The sequence below is a fragment of the Canis aureus genome, chromosome 32 (assembly GCF_053574225.1).
Source record: "Canis aureus isolate CA01 chromosome 32, VMU_Caureus_v.1.0, whole genome shotgun sequence".
Lineage (NCBI taxonomy): Eukaryota > Metazoa > Chordata > Mammalia > Carnivora > Canidae > Canis > Canis aureus.
This window is the reverse complement of record NC_135642.1, coordinates 1,881,100-1,903,874: the sequence shown is the minus strand read 5'-3', so window position 1 is coordinate 1,903,874 and position 22,775 is coordinate 1,881,100. Positions and strand designations below refer to the sequence as shown.

The 22,775-nt window shown below is 45.6% G+C and overlaps 1 long non-coding RNA gene across 1 annotated transcript in view; it reads left to right on the top strand.

Moving 5' to 3' along the window:
• The window catches only part of LOC144303608 (uncharacterized), a 199,757-nt gene extending 180,252 nt beyond the window's left edge, over positions 1-19,505 (top strand). The window contains exons 2-3 of the long non-coding RNA XR_013370626.1: positions 17,788-17,924; positions 18,987-19,505. This is a non-coding gene — a long non-coding RNA (uncharacterized LOC144303608). The remainder of the gene's footprint in view (positions 1-17,787; positions 17,925-18,986) is intronic.
• The last annotated feature ends 3,270 nt before the right edge of the window (positions 19,506-22,775 follow it).

The window sequence follows — 22,775 nt, the reverse complement described above, 5'->3', positions numbered from 1 at the left end:
CCAGCCTCTTTAGCATCAGCACTTTGGCTTCAGGACGTATGGGGCTGCGTCTATGCTGACAGGAGCCCACAGCCCCCTCAGGACCCGCAGTGAGTTTTCTGGGGGCCATGAGGTCATATCCAGGCTGACAGGAGCCCTTGGCCACCTGAGGACCTGCTGTGAGGCTTCCAGAGGATGTGAGGAATAGTCCACAGTGACAGGAGACCCGGCGTCCTCAGGACCCACTGACTATGACTCAGGAACACGTGGGGCCACATCCACACTCACAGGATCCTGGCTTCCTCAGGACCCCCTGGAGGACTCTGGAGGTGCCGATGGGGGCCACGTCCACATCAGAAGGGACTACTCAGAACCACAGGGTAAGTGAATGGGTAGAATGAATGGTAGGGTCACGAGAGGGGAGGGAGTTGGTGGTTAAGTTAGGTTAGATGTTAGGGTTTAGTGATTATGCTTATGGTTACAGATTAGAGGATAGCGTGAGGGATAAGGGTAAGGGTCAATGGTTAGGAGTTAGGCTGGGGGTTAGGGATTAGGGAAAGGGGGTAGGGTTAGTGTTAGGGACAGGATTTAGAGTTACGGTTAGGGTTTAGGCTTAGGGATTAGGGCAGGATGTTAGGAATTGGGTTTAGGATTATGGTTAGTGTTAGGGTTGTGATTAGGTTTGCAGTTAGGGTTAGGGGTTAGGGTGTGAGTTAGGGTTAGGGGTTAGCGTTAAGGATTAGAATTAAAGTTAGGCCTAGGTTTAGGGTTAGGGCGAGGGTTAGGCTTAGGATAGGGTTTAGTGCTAGTGTTAGGGTTAGTGTTTGGTTAGGGGTTAGGGATGGGGTCAGGTCAGGGTCAGGGTAGGGTCAGGGTACGGTTTTGGAAAAGGGTAAGAGATAGGGTTAGGCAGTGGGTTAGGGATTAGTTTTAGGGTATGGGTAGTGTACAGTTTGGGGTATGAGATAGGGTTAGTATTAGAGGGTTAGGGTTAGGGTACAAATTAAGGTTAGGAATAGGATTTGAGTACATTAAGTTAAGGTTAGGTTTAGAGGTTAGGGTTACGATTAGATTTAAGGTAAGGGTCAGGGTTAAGGAAACCTCAGAATAGGTTTAGGAGTTAGGGTGTGGCTTGGCAGGTAGGTTCAGTGAATGTGTTTTGGTCTTGGGGTTTGTGTTTGGTTTTTGATTAATGATAGTTCTTGTTTAAGGGTTAGGTTAACATTAGGCTTAAGTGTAGGGTAAGGGTTATGTCTGTGTATGGTTAGAATTTGTGTCTTGCCATGTGCCTGCACTGGGACTCCTAGCATCTTGGGCAGTTTAGTTTGATGCACTCTATTTAGGTTTTGGTTTCAAAGATAGCCTGACTCCACCAAGTCAGTGGCCTCCCCAGAAAATCAAAATCCAGTCTTCTCTGGGGTGAGAATAGGCATGGCAGGATTCTCATGAGCTGAGCTAAGGAGGGGTTTGTGGCTCTAAAGACTTTTGTTTGGATTTTCAGTTGCCTTTCTGATTTTATCTCTTGTGTGCACATGTATCCTCTATACTACCAATTATTATTTTAAAGTTTTACTTGAATTCCTGTTTGTAAACACAGTATGATATAGTTTCAGGTTTACCGCATAGTGATTCAACCCTTGAATACAACGCCTGGTACTGGTCAGAGGTGACCTCCACTATCCCCATCCCCTGATTTCCCACCCCCCACCTTCCTCTGGTATTTATTAGTTTATTCTCTGTGGTTAAGAGTGTGTTTCTTGGTTTGCCTCTCTCATCCCACACTTTGCCCCTTTGCCAGTTTGGTTTCTTAAAATTCACATGTGAATGCAATTGTATGGTATTTGGTATCTGTATTCTCTGACTGACTGAGTTCATTTAGCATAAGTCCCTTCCACTTCTCCCACGTCGTTGTAAATGACTTCATTTCATCCCTTCTGATGACCCAGTGATGTTGCAGTGTGTATATTTAACACATCGTCTCTGCCCATTCATCTGTCCATGGACATCTCGGCACTATACACAGTTTTGCTGTTGTTGATAACGCTGCTACCAACACTGGGCTGCATGTTCCTCTTAAAATCTACTAAACTACTTTTGTATCCTCGGGGTAAATACCTAGCTGTGCAATTTTGGAATCGTAGGGTAGCTCTATTTTTAACGTCTTTTTTAATTTTTTTATGATAGTCACAGAGACAGAGGCAGAGACACAGGGAGAGAAAGATGCAGGCTGCATGCACTGGGAGCCCGACGTGGGATTCGATCCTGGGTCTCAGGGATCACGCCCTGGGCCAAAGGCAGGCACCAAACCACTGCGTCACCCAGGGATCCCCTATTTTTAACTTCTCGAGGACCCTCCAGACTGTTTTCCACAGTGGCTGCACCTTTATTTATGTATTCATGAGAGACACAGAGAGGCAGAGGTATAGGCAGAGGGAAAATGAGGCTTCATGCAGGGAGCCTGATGTAGGACGTGATCACCCAGGACCCCGGGAACATGACCTAAGCCAAAGCAGATGCTCAACCACTGAGGCACCCAGGTGCCTTACTGATTCAATTTCTTTGCTAGTTATGAGTCTGTTCATATTTTCTATTTCTTCCTATTTCAGTTTTGCTCGTTTGCACATTTCTAGGGATTTGTCCATTTCTTCCAGGTCTCCCAGTTTGTTAGTGTATAATCTTTCATAGTATTCCCTTATAATCATCTTATTTTTCTGGTGTTGATTGTGATCTCTCTTCTCTCATTTGTGATTTTATTTATTTAGGTTTTCTCTTTTCTCGTTGATAAGGCTGGCTAGGGCTTGATCCATTTTATTAATTATTTTGAAAAACTAGCTCTTAGTTTCATTATTCCATTCTACTGTTTTTTTTCTGCATTGTTTATTTCTTCCTCATCTTTATTTTTTCCCTTCTTCTGTAGGATTTAGGCTTTGTTTCCTATTCCTTTACCAGCTCCTTTAGGTGTAGGGTGAGGTTGTGTATTGGAGACTTCTTGTTTCTTGAGGCCTGTATTGCTATGTACTTCCCTCTTAGGACTGCTTTTGCTACATCCCAGAGGTTTGGAAAACATGTTTTCATTTTCGTTTTAAATTTCCTCTTTAATTTCCTGGTTGCTCCATTCATTCTCTAGTAGGATGTTCATAATCTCCACGTATTTTTGGTCTGTTCAATGTTTTTTCTTACTGTCGACTTCCAGTTTCATAGCGTCGTGGTCCGAAAATGTACAAGGGGTGATATCAACCTTCTTGTACCTGTTGTACCTGTTGAGGGCTGATTTGTGGCCCATGATATGATCTTTTCTGGAGAATGTCCCATGTGAACTTGAAAGGAATGTGTATTCTGCTTTAGGAAGAAATGTTCAGACTATATCTTTTGAGTCCCTGTGGTCCAGTGTGTCAAGGCTATTGTTCCCCTGTTGATTTTCTGCATAGACGATCAGTCCATTGCCATAAGTGGGTGTTAAAATCCAATGTCATTGTATTATTATCAGTGATTTCCTGTATGTTTGTTGTTAATTGGTTTCTATATTTAGGTACTCCTATGTTGGCAGCATAAATGTTTAGTTGTTTGAACTTTTTTTTTTAGTAAATTTATTTTTTATTGGTGTTCAATTTACCAACAAACAGAATAACACCCATGCTCATCCCAGCAAGTGCCCCCCTCAGTGCCCATCACCCATTCACCCGCACCCCCTGCCCTTCTCCCCTCCCAGCATCCCTAGTTACTTTCTCAGAGTTTGGAGTCTTTATGTTCTGTCTCCATTTCTGATATTTCCCACACATTTCTTCTCCATTCCTTTATATTCCTTTTCACTATTATTTATATTAACGCATTGAATGACAACATACATTTGTCCTTCTCCAATTGACTTACTTCACTCAGCATAATACCCTCCAGTTCCATCCACGTTGAAGCAAATGGTGGGTATTTGTCATTTCTAATGGCTGAGGAATATTCCATTGTGTACACAAACCACATCTTCTTTATTCATTCATCTTTCAATGGACACCATCGCTCCGTCCACAGTGTCACTATTGTGGACATTCCTGGTAAAAACATCGGGGTGCAGGTGTCCCGGCATTTCATTGCATCTGAATATTTTGGGTAAATAGGGAAGAGTGCAATTTCTGGGTCATAGGGCAGGTCTATTTTTAACACTTTGAGGAACCTCCACACAGTTTTCCGGAGTGGCTGCACCAGTTCACATTCCCACCAACAGTGTAAGAGGGTTCCCTTTTCTCCACATCCTCTCCAACATTTGTGGTTTCCGGCCTTGTTAATTTTCCCCATGCTCACTGGTGTGAGGTGGTATCTCATTGTAGTTTTGATTTCTATTTCCCTGAGGGAAGTGATGCAGAGCATTTTCTCATGTGCATGTTGGCCATGTCTATGTCTTCGTCTGTGAGATTTCTGTTCATGTCTTTTGCCCATTTCATGATTGGATTCTTTGTCTCTTTAGTGTTGATTTTAAGAAGTTCTTTATAGGTCTTGGAAACTAGCCCTTTATCTGATACATCATTTGCAAATATCTTTTCCCATTCTGTAGGTTGTCTTTTAGTTTTGTTGACTGTATCCTTTGCTGTGCAAAAGCTTATCTTGATCAAATCACAACAGTTCATTTTTGCTTTTTTTTCTTTTGCCTTCGTGGATGTATCTTGCAAGAAGTTACTGTGGCCAAGTTCAAAAAGGGTGTTGCCTGTGTTCTCCTCTAGGATTTTGATGGGTTTTTGTCTCACATTTAGATCTTTCATCCATTTTCAGATTATCTTTGTGTATGGTGAAAGAGAGTGGTCTCATTTCATTCTTCTGCATGTGGATGTCCATTTTCCCAGCCCCATTTATTGAAGAGACTGTCTTTCTTCCAATGGATAGTCTTTCCTCCTTTATCGAATATTAGTTGACCATAAAGTTCAAGGTCCACTTCTGGGTTCTCTATTCTGTTCCATTGATCTATTTGTCTGTTTTTGTGCCAGTACCACACTGTCTTGATGACCACAGCTTTGTAGTACACCCTGAAATCTGGCATTGTGATGCCCCCATATAAGGTTGTCTTTTTTAAATTCCCCTGGCTATTCGGGGTCTTTTCTGATTCCACACAAATCTTAAATAATTTGTTCTAACTCTCTGAAGAAAGTCCATGGTATTTTGATAGGGTTTGCATTAAACGTGTTCATTGCCTGGGTACCATTGACATTTTCACAATGATAATTCTGCCAATCCATGAGCATGGAATATTTTTCCATCTCTTTGTGTCTTCCTCAATTTCTTGTTCTATTGTTCTATTGTTTTTAGGGTATATCCTTTACTTCCTTGGTTAGGTTTATTCCTAGGTATCTTACGTTTTTGGTGCAATTGTAAATGAAATTGACTCCTTAATTTCTCTTTCTTCAGTCTCATTGTCAGTGTATAGAAATGCCATTGATTTCTGGGCATTGATTTTTTATCTTGCAATACTACCAAATTGCTGTATGTGTTCTAGCAATCTTGGGGTGGGGGCTTTTGGGTTTTCTAGGTAAAGTATTATGTCATCTGAGAAGAGGGAGTGTTTGACTACTTCTTTGCCAATTTGAATGCCTTTGATGTCTTTTTGCTGTCTGCTGAGGCTGAGACTTCCAGTACTATGTTGAATAGCAGTGGGAGAGTGGACATCCCTGTCTTGTTGCTGATCTTTGGGGAAAGGCCTCCAGTGCGGCCCCACTGAGAATGATATTTGCTGTGGGCTTTTCCTAGATTGCTTTTAAGATGATGAGAAATGTTCCTTCTCTCCCTATGCTCTGAAGTGTTTTGATCAGGAATGGATGCTCTATTTTATCAAATGCTTTCTCTGCATCTAATGAGAGGATCATATGGTTCTTGGTTTGTCTCTTGCTGATATGATGAATCACATTGATTGTTTGACGAGTGTTGAACCAGCCTGTGTTCCGAGGATAAATCCTACTTGGTCATGGTGAATAATTTTCTTAATGTACTTTTGGATCCTATTGGCTAGTATCCTGTTGAGAATTTTTGCATCCATGTTCATCAGGGATATTGGTCTGTAATTCTCCTTTTTTGGTGGGGTCTTTGTCTGGTTTTGGAGTTAAGGTGATGCTGGCCTCATGGAACGAATTTGGAAGTACTCTATCTCTTTCTAACTTTCCAAACAATTTTAGTAGGATAGGTATGGTTTCTTCTTTAAACGTTTGATAGAATTCCCCTGGGAAGCCATCTGGCCCTGGACGTTTGTGTCCTGGGAGGTTTTGGAAGACTGCTTCAATTTCCTCCCTGGTTTTTGGCCTGTTCAGGGTTTGTATTTCTTCCTGTTCCAGTTCTGGCAGTTTTGGGCTTTCCAGGAATGCGTCCATTTTTTCTAGATTGCCTAATTTATTGGTGTATGGCTGTTCATAATATGTTTTTAAAATCGTTTGTATTTCCTTGGTGTTGGTAGTGACCTCTCCTTTCTCATTCATGATTTTATTAATTTGAATTTTCTCTCTCTTCTTTTTAATAAGGTTGGCTAATGGTTTATCTATCTTATTAATTCGTTCAACAAACCAACTCCTCCTTCCGTTGATCTGTTCCAGAGTTCTTCTGGTCTCGATTTCCTTGAGTTCTGCTCGAATGTTAATTAACTCCATTCTTCTTTTGGGTGTAGGATCTATCTGCTTTTTTTTTGCTCTAGCCTGTTTATGTGTAAGGTTAGCTTTTGTATTTGAGTAGTTTCCCGTTTTGGAATAGATGCTTATATTGTGATGTATTTCCCCCCTTAGGACTGCTTTTGCTGCATGCCAAAGATTTTAATGGTTGTATGTTCATTCTCATTAGTTTCCATGAATCTTTTTAATAATTCCTTAATTTCCTGGTTGACCCTTTCATCTTTTAGCAGGATGATCCTTCACCTCCACGTGTTTGAGCTCCTTCCAAACTTCTTGTTATGATTGAGTTCTAATTCCAAGGCATTATGGTCTGAGAATATACAGGGGACGATCCCAATCATTTGGTATCGGTTCAGACCCTATTTGTGACCCAGTATGTGGTCTATTCTGGAGAAAGCTCCATGTGCACTTGAGAAGAATTTGCATTCAGTTGAGTTTGGATGTAAAGTTCTGTAGATTTCTGTGAAATCCATTTGGTCCAGTGTATCATTTAAAGCTCTCGTTTCTTTGGAGATGTTGTGCTTAGAAGACCTATCGAGGGTAGAAAGAGCTAGATTGAAGTCACCAAGTATAAGATAATTATTATCTAACTATTTCTTTACGTTGGTTATTAATTCGTTTAAGTATTTGGCAGCTCCCATATTCGCGGCATATATTGAGGATTGTTAAGTCCTCATGTTGGATAGATCCCTTAAGTATGATTTAGTGTTCCTATTCATCTCTCACTACATTCTTCGGGGTAAATTTTAGTTTATCTGATATAAGGATGGCTACCCCTGCTTTCTTTTGAGGAACATTTGAATGGTAAATGGTTCTCCAACATTTAATTTTCAGATTGTAGGTGTCCGTCTGTCTAAAATGAGTCTCTCGTAGGCAGCAAATAGATGGGCCCTGCTTTTTTATCCAGTCTGAAACCCTGGGCCTTTTGATGCGGTCATTAAGCCCGTTCATGTTCAGAGTTACTATCGATAGATATGAGTTTAGTGTCATCATGATATCTATTCAGTCCTTGTTTTTGTGGATTGTTCCACTGAACTTCTTCTTAAAGGGGAATTTTAAGAGTCCCCCTTAAAATTTCTTGCAGAGCTGGTTTGGAGGTCACATATTCTTTCAGTTCCTGCCTGTCTTGGAAGCTCTTTATCTCTCCTTCCATTTTGAATGAGAGCCTTGCTGGATAAAGTATTCTTGGTTGCTTGTTCTTCTCATTTAGGACCCTGAATATATCCTGTCAGCCCTGTCTGGGGTGCCAGGTTGCTGTGTAGACGTCTGCTGTTACCCTAATGCTCCTCCCCATAAAGGTCAGGGATTTCTTGTCTCTTGCTGCTTTAAGGATCTTCTCTTTATCTTTGGAATTTGAAAGCTTCACTATTAAATGTCGACGTGTTGGATGGTTTTTATTGATTTTAGGGGGGAATCTCTCTATTTCCTGGATCTGAATGCCTGTTTCCCTTCCCAGATTAGGAAAGTTTTCAGCTATGATTTGTTCAAATACTTACTCTGGCCCTCTGTCCATTTTGGCGCCCTCGGGAACCCCAATTACACATAGGTTTTCTTCCTCAGGCTGTCGTTAATTTCCCTTAATCTGTCTTCCTGGTCTTTTAATTGTCTGTCTCTTTTTTCCTCAGTTTCCCTCTTTGCCATCACCTTGTCTTCTATGTCACTCCCTCGTTCTTCTACCTTGTTAACCCTCGTTGTTAGGACTTCCAGTTTGGATTGCATCGCATTCAATTGATTTTTACTTTCTGCCTGATTGGATTTAAATTCTGCAGTCCTGAAGTCTCTTGAGTCCTTTATGCTTTATTCTAGAGCCACCAGTAGCTGTATAATAGTGTTTCTGAATTGGCTTTCTGACATTGAATTATAATCCAGATTTTGTAACTCTGTGTGAGAGAGGACTGTTTCTGATTCTTTCTTTTGCGGTGAGCTTTTCCTTCTAGTCATTTTGCTCAGTGCAGTGGCCAAAAACAAATTGTATTGGGAAAAGAGAAAAAGAGAGGAGAGAAAGAAGGAAAGAAAAGAGAAAAAGAAAAAAGAATAAAGGAAGATGGAAGGAAAAAAGAGAATAAAAAGAGAAAGAAAAAGAAAGAAGGGGGAAAAAGGGAGGGCGAAGCAATCAGAAACAAAAAAATAAACATGGGGGAGTATCTTCTGATTCTGTATACTTTAAGTCCCTTGACTTCCCCTGGAACTTGTCCGTCTACCTGGACTTCTGGGGCGGGCCTGTTGTGCTGATTTTAAGATGTTAGCACTTGGGGGAGCTGCTCTGTCCACTGCCTGGTGCAGGGCTCAGTGGGCGTAGTTTACCCCGTGAGGCCTCTGGAGGAACAACCCCAGTGGCAGCAGCCAGCTCTGGATACCTGTATTCAGCACCCACAGTAACTTCAGAGCAGTCCATCTGCAGGGCCTGGTGGCTCTGGGGCGGGACCGCTGATCTGCTCAGCTCTGGGCAGGAGCGTCCTTGCTGTCCTGGGCCATCCGGGCCTCTGCCTGTCCCCGGGGAGGCCTAATCCTGGGCTGTGTCCTGGTGCCCTGTGCTCTGGCGCCTGCGCTGTTGGATTCACGCTCCTGTCTGTGCAGCCGCCTCTCCCCGGAGCTGCCGCCCAGCCCCTCTGCGCTGCTCCTGGTCGGGCAGCCCCCTCGGGGAGCCGCCGCCTGAGCACCTCCGAGTTGCTTCCGGAGCCGCACAGCCCCCTCTGCACGGAGCCACTTCCTCTGCTTGAGGCACTGCCACAAAGCTGCTACCGGGGCATGCAACCTGCTCCACTCAGAGACCTGCCCGAACCCCTCTGAGCTGCTCCCAAGTCAGTGCACGTGCCCTGCAGCACTTAGGGAACTTGGTGCACTCTCCTGGGAGTGCAGGTGTCTCTTAGTGTCCCAGGGAGCCCGTGGGTATCCCCGCCCTCCTGGGGTCCTGCACTGAATCCCTGTGGGCGCTATTCTGCCCAGGAAGATTGGTGCAGATCCTGCTTCTCTGGAACAAAGCTCTCCTGACCAGGGGGCACACCGCCTGGCCTTAGCCCGGCTCCTCGTGGGGCCCCTCCCCTTGGATGCCTTTTGTTTCTTTATTTCTTTTTCCCCTGTCATCCTACTTTGATAGAAGCGCGAACTATTCTCACTGTAGCATTCCCGCTGGTCTGTCTTTAAATCTCAGGCAGAATTCGGGATCCCTGGGTGGCGCAGCGGTTTGGCGCCTGCCTTTGGCCCAGGGCGCGATCCTGGAGACCCGGGATCGAATCCCACGTCGGGCTCCCAGTGCATGGAGCCTGCTTCTCCTTCTGCCTATGTCTCTGCCTCTCTCTCTCTCTCTGTGTGTGACTATCATAAATAAATAAAAAAATTAAAAAAAAATAAATAAATCTCAGGCAGAATTCAAAGATTTTCAGGATGATTTGAAGGTTATCTAGGTAATTTGGAGGGGACAGGTGACTTGGGGACCCTACTCTTCCGCCATCTTGCCCCTCCTCCTGTATGTTGCCTTTTAGCTTTGGTTGTTTCCTTCACTTTGCAGAAGCTTTTCAATTTGATGAAGTCCCAATAGGATTTTTGCTTTTGTTTCCCTCACCTCAGAGGCATATCTAGAAAGAAGATCCAATGGCCAATGTCAAAGTCATTGCTGTCTATCTTTTCTTCTTTATATGTTTTTTGGTCTCACATTTAGGTCTTTCTTTCATTTTGAATTTATTTTTTATATATATGGTGTAAGAAAGTGGTCCAGTTTCATTCTTCTGCATGTGGCTGCCTGGTTTTCCCAACACCATTTGTTCTTATCCTGCAGTCAGGGTTAGAGTTTGTTGAAGAGACTGTCTTTCTGCCATTGGATATTCCTTCCTGCCTTGTCGTCCATTATGGGTCATAGATACATGTTTGTATCTTGTTTTGGCTTTCCATTCTGTTCTATTGATCTAAGCATCTCCTGTTGGGAGATTCTTGATTCCTGATTCAATTTCTTTGCTGGTTAACTGTTCAAATTTCTTATTTCTTCATTTTTAATTTTTGCTATGTTATATATTTCAGGGAATTGACTATTTCTTCCAGGTTCTAGGTTGCTGGCATATAATTTTTCATCATATTCTCTTATAATCTTTTGCATTTCTCTAGTGTTGGTTTTTATTTCTCTTTTCTCATTTCTGATTTTATTTGGGTCCTTTCTCATCTTTTTATCTTTTTTCTTTTTTAAAGATTTTATTTATGTATTCATGCGAGACACAGAGATGCAGAGGTATAGGCACAGGGAACATGAGGCTCCATGTGGGGAGCCTGATGTGGGACTTGATTCCCCAGGACCCCGGGATCATGACCTGAGCCAAAGCACATGCTCAACCACTGAGACACCCAGGTGCTTTGCTGATTCAATTCCTTTGCTAGTTATTGGTATGTTCACATTTTCTATTTCTTCCTATTTCAGTTTTGCTCATTTGCACATTTCTAGGGATTTGTCCATTTCTTCCAGGTCTCCCAGTTTGTTAACGTATATTCTTTCATACTGTTCCCTTATAATTGTCTTATTTTTCTGGTGTTGATTGTGATCACTCTTCTCTCATTTGTGATTTTATTTATTTAGGTCTTTTCTCTTTTCTCGTTCATAAGGCTGGATAGGGCTTGATCCATTTTATTAATTATTTTGAAGAACAGGTTCTTAGTTTCATTATTCCATTCTACTGTTTTTTTTTTATTTCTGTATTGTTTATTTCTGCTCTCATCTTAATTTTTTCCCTTCTTCTTTAGGCTTTAGGCTTTACCGCTGGGCACACCGTAATCGTAAATCGGCTCATAACAATGTAACCCTGCTTTGTGCCCGCCAAAACTGCACGCCGATTCTGACCAAAGAAATAGGCCAGGTCAAGTGGATCCTATAGGGTAAGTTGTAATTCAATCGGCCACCTGCATGTGGACCAACACGACTGTGCAACTTTCTGTGTATCCCTTGGGCCAATGGCCCCTATAAAGCTGCTACGCCTCTTAGTCTCAGGGTCCAAATCCCTGCTCTGCTGTGTCGGGTGCACTAGGACACAAGTTCCAGATTGTAAGGAAACCTTGGGAGTTTTCATCGGTGTTGGCTCCTCAGTGGTTTCTCTGATTCACAATCTTGGGCACAACTCAAAGGCCTACTGTCCTAACATCCCTTCTAGGACCATGCTGACCGCCAGGCAGGCCCTCTCTGCCCCAGACACACTGGCACAGGGATGCGGGGAGGGGAGGATGTGCCCCGTACCCGGCCAGCCACGGCCTCCTGGAAAGAGGGAGCCCAGACCTCTGGGTCGCTTTGCATAGACCCTGGTGACCTGAGGCTTCCTGGTGTCACTCTGTCCCAGGCCCTCCTGGCCCGTGGGGCACAGCCTGAGTCCCAGTAAAGTCTGTTGGGTCCTGACCCCGGCATCTGGCCACCCGTGGAAGGCACGTGGGGACGTCAGCTGGGTGTTCCTTGCGGCGCCCCTGCAGGGGCTGGTGGGGCCTAGGTGGTACCCCCTCCTCCTCTCTGGGGGTCTCTCCATGCCCCGTGAACAGTGTTCTGGGAGACACAGGAGCGGGCTGGCTGTGCATTTTTACACCACAAGACTTTATTGACTTTCTACAGTAAACGGGCTCAGAGCCGAGGGTGCACGCCTTCCCCTGGGGATGGAGACCTTTCTGTCCTTTAGGGAGGGCAAGAATGACATGGGTTGGGGACGGATACCGGAGTCCCCCACCTGGAAGCATGTGTGGACTCTGGGTGGGGGCGTATGTCCTAAGGTTTCAGTCTGAGAGACGGTTCTGAGGACAGCAGAGCTGACCTGCACCTGCAGCTCATGTGCTTCTGTGCTGGGTCTCCACAGGGCAGCTGAACCCCGGCCTCAGACTCTCTGGGGCCCCAGCACCTGTAGGAGCCAGCCTCCTGGTGTGGATGCGGGTGGGGTCTACCATCCAGCTGTGAGAGGGCTGGCTCAGCCCGGGGCCAGAATCCAGGGTAACCAGGGCCATGTGCGCTGGATCCCATTAGTCTTTGTTTTGGGCCTGTGGTGGGGTCTCAAATCACCCCAGCCCTCACAGAGCCCAGGGCCAGGCCAACCCCGATCCCCATGGGTTAGGGGCTGGTGTCCTGTGCAGTGTTTGCCGCCCTAAATGAGCGACAGTGGGCGGAGTCAGGGCACAGTGGGTCCTCTGCACCACTCAACTGCACCCACCCTGTCGGGGGCTTCCTGTCTTCCCTCCTCCCTGCAACCCCTGAGTACTCTATGGGACACCCGGGCTTCTGATGGGATTAGGGTATCCAGAGAACCCCGGGGAGGCTGAGCTTGTCCCACAGAGGGCACCTGCATCGGGTCATTGCTGGGAGCCAATGGTGTGGTGGTGGATGGTGTGGGGGCAGGGGTATGATGGTGGTGGAGTGTGGGGGATTGTGTAGGGGTGATGGTGTTGGGGTATAGTGTGAATGCGGATTGTGTGGGGCTGTGTGGGTGTGAGGGGGATATGTAGGTGGGATACCATTGGGGATGATGATGTAGGAGGATGGTGTGAGAGTGGGGAATGTGGGGGATGTCGTGGGGGGCCTGCGGACACAGGAAATCTCCTTCCTCTATGATGCTAAGGCGACATCTACAGTTAAAGGCGACTAGTCTGGGGTTTGCAGTGACACCTGCCCCTGGGGCTCCGTGTGGTCAGTGCAGGGCCCTGGCTGGACCGGGGGCATTATCTGGGGGTCATTTTACTATATATGCTTTCAAATTGCAAATTGTCTCAAATTAAATGCATAAAATTTAGAATAATATAAAGCACCGAGAGTGGGTGTCACTCTGACCCGTCCAACCCTCATGGGATCGATGTGGTCCTGCTCCAGCCGTGGCTATGCAGCCTGGCCCCCAGGTCCGGTTCCTGCCCCCCACATCCCCCACCCCATCCCCTGCTTCTCAGGGAGTCGTCCCTCTCCTCTTTGGTCTTCAGCTCCCATGGCTACCCCTGGAGGCCCCATCCTAGTGGCCTCCTCATCCCTGAGGCACCGGGAGTGTGGGCACGGGTGTCAGCCCCAGCATCCTACAATGGAGCAGTGTGTTGTTGGCTGCTATTGCTCCCCCGGCCTCAGTAGCCCCGTTTTCCCTACCCAGAAGGCCCAGGGCCTCCCTTGGTGTCCCGAAGACCCCTGGCCCAGCAGCCTCACCCGACCCCCTAGCCATCCCAAAATATGGTGTGGCTGCCGAACATCCTATTGACGTCCAAGTCTACCTCCAAGATGTCCCTGGAGGAGACCAGGGCGTCCTCCTTCATTTCCTGTGGGAAACCCGGGGAGGAGGAGCAGGCGTCAGGGACACAGACCCCAACCTGTCACGAGCTGCTGTGCTGGGCAGGGAGCCCTGGGGCCACCATGGGAGTGTGTCCTGCCGAAACCTCTTTCCTTCCTCTGGGAGGCCAGGCATGGCGAAAGTGTCCACCGTGCCCGTGACACCTGTGTGAGGGCCTGTGCCCAGCTGTTGTGGGCGGGGAGGTGACTGAGTGTCAGCCTGGATGGGAGGAGATAGTGGTTCAGCCCAGGTGGGAGGGGACATGGGGGTGTTGTGCCCAACATTGTGAATCCGAGAAACCACTACGGAGCTGACACTGATGCAAACACACAAGGGTTGATTTCCAAACTCGAGCTTGCGTCCAAGTACACCCGACATAGCAGAGCAGGGACTTGGACCCCAAGGTGGTGTTTTGCTTTTAAGGGCTTGTCTCGGGGACCTCCAAAAGGGCTGGAGCAATTCCTCAAGTTGTGTTTACATTTTGATATGGGGCCTTCAAGGGCATTGAGCTCTGTTCTCATTCTAATAGGCGCTTCCAGCCCTTGGCGTGGGCTCTGTTCTTGTTCTATTGTGGGGCTTTCCAGGGCATTAAGCTGTAAACTTTTGTTTTTTTTCCTGTAACTGAAGTAATGTAAATTTCATCTCTTCTTCACGGGGGCCTGGGATGGCTGGACGGGTTCGAACTCTGAACTTAAAGTGGAAAGGCCTTCATTTTCTTGGCCTCCTTGCGTCCCTTCCCATCCTATCTAGCTCCTTCCCCCTTCCCCGGACCTCCTGAGAGAGCAACTGCTAATGACCTCAGCCTGGCAGCGTGTGTGGGGGACAGGCCCAGGGATTTGGGATCAGGAAGACCTGTGGCACGGGTGTCCCAGCGGTGCAGCGGGATTCGATGCTGCAGACTCTTATTCCCTAAGGCTATCTTGACAACTGACTTCGTACATAAAAAAGCTGTCTTTTCTCTTTATAAGATGAAGAGCGATTCAAAGTGTTTTTTTCTCTGCCCTTCTGATTGCTCAGATTCCAATCTGAGACGTATTTCCTGTTAATAAGGATAATTTACTATCCATAGTACTATGGTTAAAATATTCTGACACAAGTAATTCAGAGGGATGAGTGTTTCTCATCTCTTTCTTCACAGCTCAGTCACTCCTCAGGAATTGCATCTTTATGGATTTGAAAGAACTGAGATGTATTATTACCAGTGGTCCTATTATTATGTGAAGGATTCTTCCCTGAGATTCTTCCCCTGTTTCAACTGACACTGAAACACTTTGAACTCTTTGGAAGACAAATGTCAAGGAAATAAATGTTATGCATTGCTAATTTTAAATGCCATTGCAATATGGTGTCTATTACAATAGAAGTATTTTTTATCTGATTTTTGCTATTTATTATCCGTTCCTGCTTTTCAGGTTGAGGAGACATTATACGTGTTCATAAGTGTTTTTCTTTCCTTCAGATATAAAATTATTACTTTGTTCCCATCGAAGGAAGTCTTTAAGAATAAGGCAAAAGTTAATTTAACTATTCTTAAAATGTCTTTACACTTGGAGCCTGATTCATTTAAGTCAATTTTCAAAATAAATCTTATTTTTTAGGAAAAAAAAGAAAGATTTATAGGGAAATTGAGAAGATAGTACAGAGCATTCGCATGCACTTGCACTCAATTTATCCAATTATTGATATCTTATATCAGTATGGTACAAATATTAGCTAATGAAGCAATATTAAAATAGTCACATTAACCAAGGACCATACTTTATTCAGATTTCCTTAGTTTTTGCTAAGTTACCATTCCTCATATCACATTCCATTTGTCCTCCTGTTTTCTTAGGCTCCTCTGGATTGTGACAGTCTTTCAGCCTTTCCTTGTTGTTGCACTGGAATACTTTGAGAAGTAGAGTATTTTGAAAATTTCCCTCAGTTGAGACATGTCTGTCGTTTATCTCATGATTGAACTGTTTTTGTGGATTATATACAGAGATATACTGCCATTTTCATTATATCATATAAAGGATAGATACTATCAACATGATTTATCAGTCTTGGTATCGATCTGATCATCTTTTTGAGGTAGTGTTTGTCATCTTTCTCCGTACTTAAGTGATTCTTCCTCTTCTCCTTCTTCTTCTTCTTATTATTATTATATTATCATTATTATTTTAAGTTTTTCATAATATATTTTGTAGAAGGAAGTTACCATGTGTATTCCACACGTAAGAGTGGGAAGCTATGCTCATCAACTTGAGGGTGGAATGTCTGCACAAATTGTTTGAAATTCTTCTACATGGGAGATTTCTCTTCTTGTGGCTTTGTTTTTTTTTAGTTTCTTTTTCAAAGATGTTATTTATTTATTTGAGAGAGAGAGGAGAGGAAAACCATGAGTGAGAGGGGCAGAGGGAGAGGGAGAAGCAGGTTCCCTGCTAAACAGGGAGTCTTCCTTGGGACCTGGATCATGATCTGACTTAAGGCAGAAGCTTAACTGACTGAGCCACCAAGGTGCCACTATTTCTTTCTTTCCCTCTTTCTTTTTTTTTAAATAATATATTCACTTTTTATTGGTGTTCAGTTTGACAACATACAGAATAACACTCAGTGCTCATCCCGTCAAGTGCTCCCTCAGTGCCCGTCAACCATTCATACAGATCCCTAACCTCCTCCCCTTCCATCACCCCTAGTTAGTTTCCTAGAGTTAGGAGTCTTTATGTTCTGTCTCCCTTTCTGATATTTCCCACACATTTCTTCTCCCTTCCCCTATATTCCCTTTCACTATTATTTATATTCCCCAAGTGAATGAGAACATAAAATGTTTGTCCTTCTCTGATTGACTTACTTCACTCAGCATAATACCTTCCAGTTACATCCACATTGAAGCAATGGTGGGTATTTGTCGTTTCTATTGGATGAGTAAGGTCCACATTTTCTCTCCCTTGATCTTCTGAGTCTCCTATGATATGAATGTTATTGTTTTAATAAGTGACTGAGTTCCCTAAATCTGCCTCTGTGGTCCATAACTTTCTTTATTTTTAAGGCTTCCACTTGGGACTGCATCTCAGTTATACCATTTTTAATATTCACCTGACTAAATTTTAGTTCTTTTATTTCTATAGTAAGAGATTCTCTAGTTTTCTTCTGTGCTCTTTTTCCAGCCCAGCTGCTATCTTTATAATCATTGTTTTAAACTGTATTTAGACATCATATATTTGTTTTGATGGACTTCCTGGCTGTGAATACTACCTCATGTTATTTTATGGAGGTGAATTTCTCGATCTCATTATATTTTCCAGAAAAGAAAGTAGGAAGAAAAAAAAACCAAGAAAAACAATAACAACTGCCCTCCCCCAAAAAAACCACTGAATTATTTTGGCCTCCTTGTAAAAAGATTCTAAATCCCAAAATAACAAACACAATTAATGTTCCATGAAAGTAAAAATAAGAAATATATAAGGTACATACATAAAAAATAAAATAAGGCAATTAATAAAATAGAATCAAAGAAAATAAATGAAAATAAAGCACAAAATACAAAGAGAGCTAGACCCTACTTTCCAGGCAGCGCTGAAGCTCTGCAACCTCTTGGGTCTGACAACTTGGTGGCAGCGAATGGTCTGTGTGGGGTCTGGGGATGGCCCATGGTGCTGATTGTCAGGTGCACATCTGCCTGGGAGATGCACCTGCGGGGTCAGGGGTGGGGTGGTCTTCAGCGCCTCTGGCCTAAAGCAGGTGGCGCAGTGGTGCTTCCTGAGATTGGCGCTGTTTGGCGTGATTTGGGAGGGGACACTGGGTCCTCTGGTTCTGGGGCTAAGCATCCCACCCCCCAGTCTGCAAGCCCTCCACAGAAGAGCCCCCAAGCGCATCTCTCAGAACCCTGCTTTCACTTTGCCCGCGTCCGAAATGCTTTTGGTTTTGTTTTTTTATCTCAGACTGTTGTGCCCAAGATTGCGAATCCGAAAAACCATGGAGAAGCCCACACCGAAGCAAACACACGAGGGTTTATTTACAAGCTCGAGCTTGTGTCCAAGTATACCTGACAGTGCGGAGCAGGGACTTCGACCCCGAGGTGAGTTTTTGTGTAGGTTTAAGGGCTTGTCTCGGGGACCTCCAGAAGGGCTAGAGCAATTCCTCAAGTTCTGTGTACATTTTGATATGGGGCATTCAAGGGCATTGAGCTCTGTTCTCATTCTAATAGGGGCTTCCTGCCCTTGGCCTGGGCTCCGTTTTGATTCTATTGTGGGGCTTTCTAGGACATTAAGCCGTAAACAGAAAAGGTTCCACACCTGGAAGTGGGACGTCACACTGTCCCTATATGCTGAAGACGTGGTACTGGAAACAGAAACCCAGGAGCCTCCACCAAAACCTGTTAGTACTAAGGAGTGAGTTCAGTAAAGTCACAGGACACAAACTGACCCTACAGAGCAGAGTAGCCTTGCTCTGTCCCGACAATGAGCACTCAGGAAGGAAAGGAAGGACGTGACTCCCTTCTCAGGAGCATCAAGGAGAATAAATAATGAGACTGAAACATAGGAGCACAAGACTTGTTCACTGAGCCATACAAGGCTTTGTTCTGGGAGGCCATCCTGGGTTCGAGGGGTGGGAGCCTCATCTTGTGAAATTGTCCACAGTTCCTGAAGCCACCCTCAGTTTCAAAGTCATTCCTACCAAAATCATGGTGGCATATCATAGAAATAGCAAAAACAAAACAAAACAAAACAAAAAACCATAACATCAATCTGCCCCCACAAATGACCCCGGACAGCAAATCAGTACAGGAGGAGCAGGAGAGACTGGGACGCAGCACTTTCCTATTTCAAACGATGTCACAGACACAAAGGATAAAGCAGTGTGGTTCTCGGGCCCCCAGCTGGCTCCGTTGGTTAAGCATCTGACTCCTGACCTCACCTCCGGTACTGATCACAGGGGTCGTGAGTTCTAGCCCTGGGCTGGGCCATGGACGGTGCGTGGAGCCTACTTAGGCAAACCAGTCCCATTTGGGGTGGTTCTGGCATAAGCTGAAGGAGCAAAACAGAGAGTCCAGAAGGAAATGTGCTCTGATACAACGGATTTTTTTAACTTAATTTAATTTAAACCCAATTAATTAACGGATAGTGTATTATACTTTCAGAGGAAGAATCAGGGATTCACCAGTTGGAGATAACAGCAGTGCTCGTGACATCACGTGACCTCCTTCATGCAGGTCCCCTGTTAACCTCCCCACCTCCAACGACCATCAGTTTGTTTCCTATCATTACGAGTCTGTATTTCGGGGATCCCTGGGTGGCGCAGCGGTTTGGCGCCTGCCTTTGGCCCAGGGCGCGATCCTGGAGACCCGGGATCGAATCCCATATCAGGCTCCCGGTGCTTGGAGCCTACTTCTCCCTCTGCCTGTGTCTCTGCCTCTCTCTCTTTCTCTCTCTGTGAATATCATAAATAAATAAAAATTAAAAAAAAGAATCTGTATTTCCTGCAACTGTTTTCATCTTATTTGTTTTTCCTTCCCTTCACAGTTGTTATATGCTTTGCTTTTTAATTCCACCTATGAATGACACCACACGGTCATTCTCTTTCCTGACTGACTTATTTCATTTAACATGATCCCTCTAGTTCTATCCACGTCATTGCAAATGTCAATATTTCCTTCTCTTTGATAGCTGAGTTCCATTCCTCTCTCTATGACCATCATCTATCTCCCATCCTTTTTATCCATCATCTGCCACAGGGCACCGAGGCTCCTCCCACCGTGTGGCTACTGTGGACCCGGCTGCTGTGTACATTGGGATGCAGGTGTCCCAAGTCTCACTGCATCTGTATCTTCGGAGTGAAATCAGGCCGTTCACCTGCTGTTCTCAGGATGTTACAAATAGAGTCGCCCTGCAGAGCCTCCACACTGTTTCCAGGGTGGCTGCACCAGCCCACAATCCCGCCCACAGTGGAAGAGGGTAGAGTGGGTTTTGCGGGACGTGGTAAAACTCTGGTCCACATTTCATTTCGCGTCCTGTGGGCTCCAATTCCTTGTCCTTAAGTATTTCTGGGGAAGCCAGGTGTTGGGTTCCATTTCAGAGACGTTTCCAAAGCTAACAGGCCACAGCAGGAGCCTGGAAGGAGGCAGGTGCGGCCCCTGGAGCGCCACTGCCTTCTGCACAGCCTCTGCAGCGCCTGAGCGTCCTGCAGGGGGCACCCGAGCCCAGGCCCCACCGAGCGGGCATGAATGTGCAGTAGGCCTCCTCTGCCTGCACTAACAGGAGCCAGCCTGTGCTGGGGAGGCCTGAGGAGGACGTGGGGACACGTCCACGCTGATGAGCCGCAGCTTCAGGAAATTGTGGGCTCGCATCCATGCTGAAAGGAGACCCTGGGCCTCCTCAGGACCCACGGGGCGGCTTCAGGAAGATGTGGGCCCACATCCACGCTGACAGGAGCCCCTGGGCCACCTCAGGACATAAGTTGAGGCTTCTGGAAGCTGCGGGCCGCATTAATGGTGGCAGGAGCCCCGGCCTCCTCAGAACCCTCGGTGATGCTTCGGGAGGACGTTGTGTCACATCGACACAACAGGATGCTGAATCCTTAGGACCCCTGGTGTTGACTTGGGGAAATATGGGATGCGTCCATGCGGACAGAAGACCCCAGGCTTGTCAGGGACTGTGGTGAGGCCTAAGAAAAATGTGGGTGCCGCATCCACACTGACAGGAGTCTCCAGCTTCCTCAGGACCCACTGTGAAGGTTTGAGAAGATTTGGGGCCACATCTATGCTGACAGGAGCCCCCAGCATCCTCAGGTCTTATGGGGAGGCTTGAGGAAAATGTAAGGCCACCTCAACACTGACAGGACCCCCGTCCTCCTCAGGACATGCACTTTGGCTTCGGGAAATATGGGGCTGCGTCTATGCTGACAGGAGCCCACAGCTCCTCAGGACGTGTGGTGAGTTTTCTGGGGGACTTGTGGCCATGTCCAGGCTGACAGGAGTCCGGGCCACCTCAGGACCTGCTGTGAGGCTTCCAGACGATGTGAGGCATAGTCCACAGTGACAGGAGACCCAGCGTCCTCAGGACCCTCTGACTATGACTCAGGAACAATTGGGGCCACGTCCGCACTCACAGGAGCCCTGCTTCCTCAGGCCCCCCTGGAGGACTCTGGAGGCGTTGTTGGGGGTCACGTCCACATCAGAAGGGACTACTCAGAACCACAGGGTAAGTGAATGGGTAGAATGAATGGTAGGGTCAGGGGAGGGGAGGCAGTTGGTGGTTAGGCTTAGGTTAGATGTTAGGTGTTTGTGATTAAGCTTATGGTTACGGATTACAGGTTAGGGTGAGGGATAAGGGTAAGAGTCAGTGGTTAGGAGTTAGGATGGGGGTTAGGGATTAGGGAACAGGGTTAGGGTTAGTGACAGGATTTAGAGTTAGGTTTAGGGTTTAGGCTTTAGGGATTAGGACAGGAGGTTTGGAGGTGGGTTAGGGTTATGGTTACAGTTAGGGTTGGGCTTAGGTTTACATTGAGGGTTAGGGGTTAGGGTGTGAGTTAGGGTTAGGGGTAAGTGTTAGGGGTTAGGGTAAAAGTTAGGGCTAGGTTTAGGGTTATGGCGAGGATTAGGTTTAGGATAGGTGTTAGGGCTAGGGTTAGGGTTAGTGTTTAGTTAGGGATTAGGGTCAGGTCAGGGTCAGGTTACGGTTTTTTAAAAGGGTAAGTGATAGGTTTAGGGAGTGGTTTAGGAGTTAGTTTTAGGGTACAAGTTAGAGTACCATTTGGGGTATGAGATAGGATTAGTATTAAAGGGTTAGGGTTAGGGTACAGGTTAAGGTTAGGAATAGGATTTGAGTACATTAAGTTAAGGTTAGGGTTAGAGGTTAGGGTTAGATTTAAACAGGGGTCAGGGATAAGGGTTTCGAATAGGTTTAAGAGTTAGGGTGAGGGTTGGCAGGAAGGTTCACTGAATGTGTTTTGGTCTTAGGGTTTGTGTTTGGTTGTCGATTAGTGATGGGTCTTGTTTAAGGGTTAGTTTAACATTAGGATTAAGTGTAGGGTTAGGGTTATGTCTGTGTATGGTTCGAGTTTGGGTCCTGGCATGTGCCTGCACTGGGACTCCTAGTATCTTGGGCCGTTGAGTTTTATGCACTCTATTTAGGTTTTGGGTTCAAAGATAGCCTGACTCCACCAAATTAGTGGCCTCCCCAGAGACTCAAAATCCAGGCTTCTGATGGGGTCAGAATAGACATAACAGGCTTCTTCCAAGCTGAGCTAAGGAGGGGATTTGTGGCTCTAAATACTCTTTATTTGGATTTTTAGTTGCCTTTCTGATTTTTTCTCTAGTGTGCACATGTTTCATCAATACTACCAATTATTATTTTAAAGTTTTACTTGAATTCCTGTTTGTAAACACAGTATGATATAGTTTCAGGTTTACCACTTAGTGATTCAACACTTGGATACAACGCCTGGTACTGGTCTCAGGTGCCCTCCACTGTCCCCATCCCCTGATTCCCCATCCCCCCACCTTCCTCTGGTATTTATTAGTTTATTCTCTGTGGTTAAGAGTGGGTATCTTGGCTTGCTTCTCTCATCCCCCCTGAGCCCCTTTGCCAGTTTGTTTGGTTTCTTAAAATTCACCTGTGAATGCAATTGTATGGTATTTGGTATCTGTCTTTCTCTGACTGAGTTCATTTAGCATAAATCCTTTCCACTCCTTCCACATCATTGTAAATGGTTTCATTTCATCCCTTCTGATGACCGAGTGATGTCGCAATGTGTGTATTGCCCACATTGTCTCTGCCCGTTCATCTGCCGATGGACGTAGGGCTGTATCCACAGTTTGGCTGTTGTTGATAACGCTGCTAGAAACACTGGGCTGAGTGTCCCCCTCGAATCTACTAAAGTACTTTTGTGTCCTCAGGGTAAGTACCTAGCTCTGCAAATTTGGAATCGT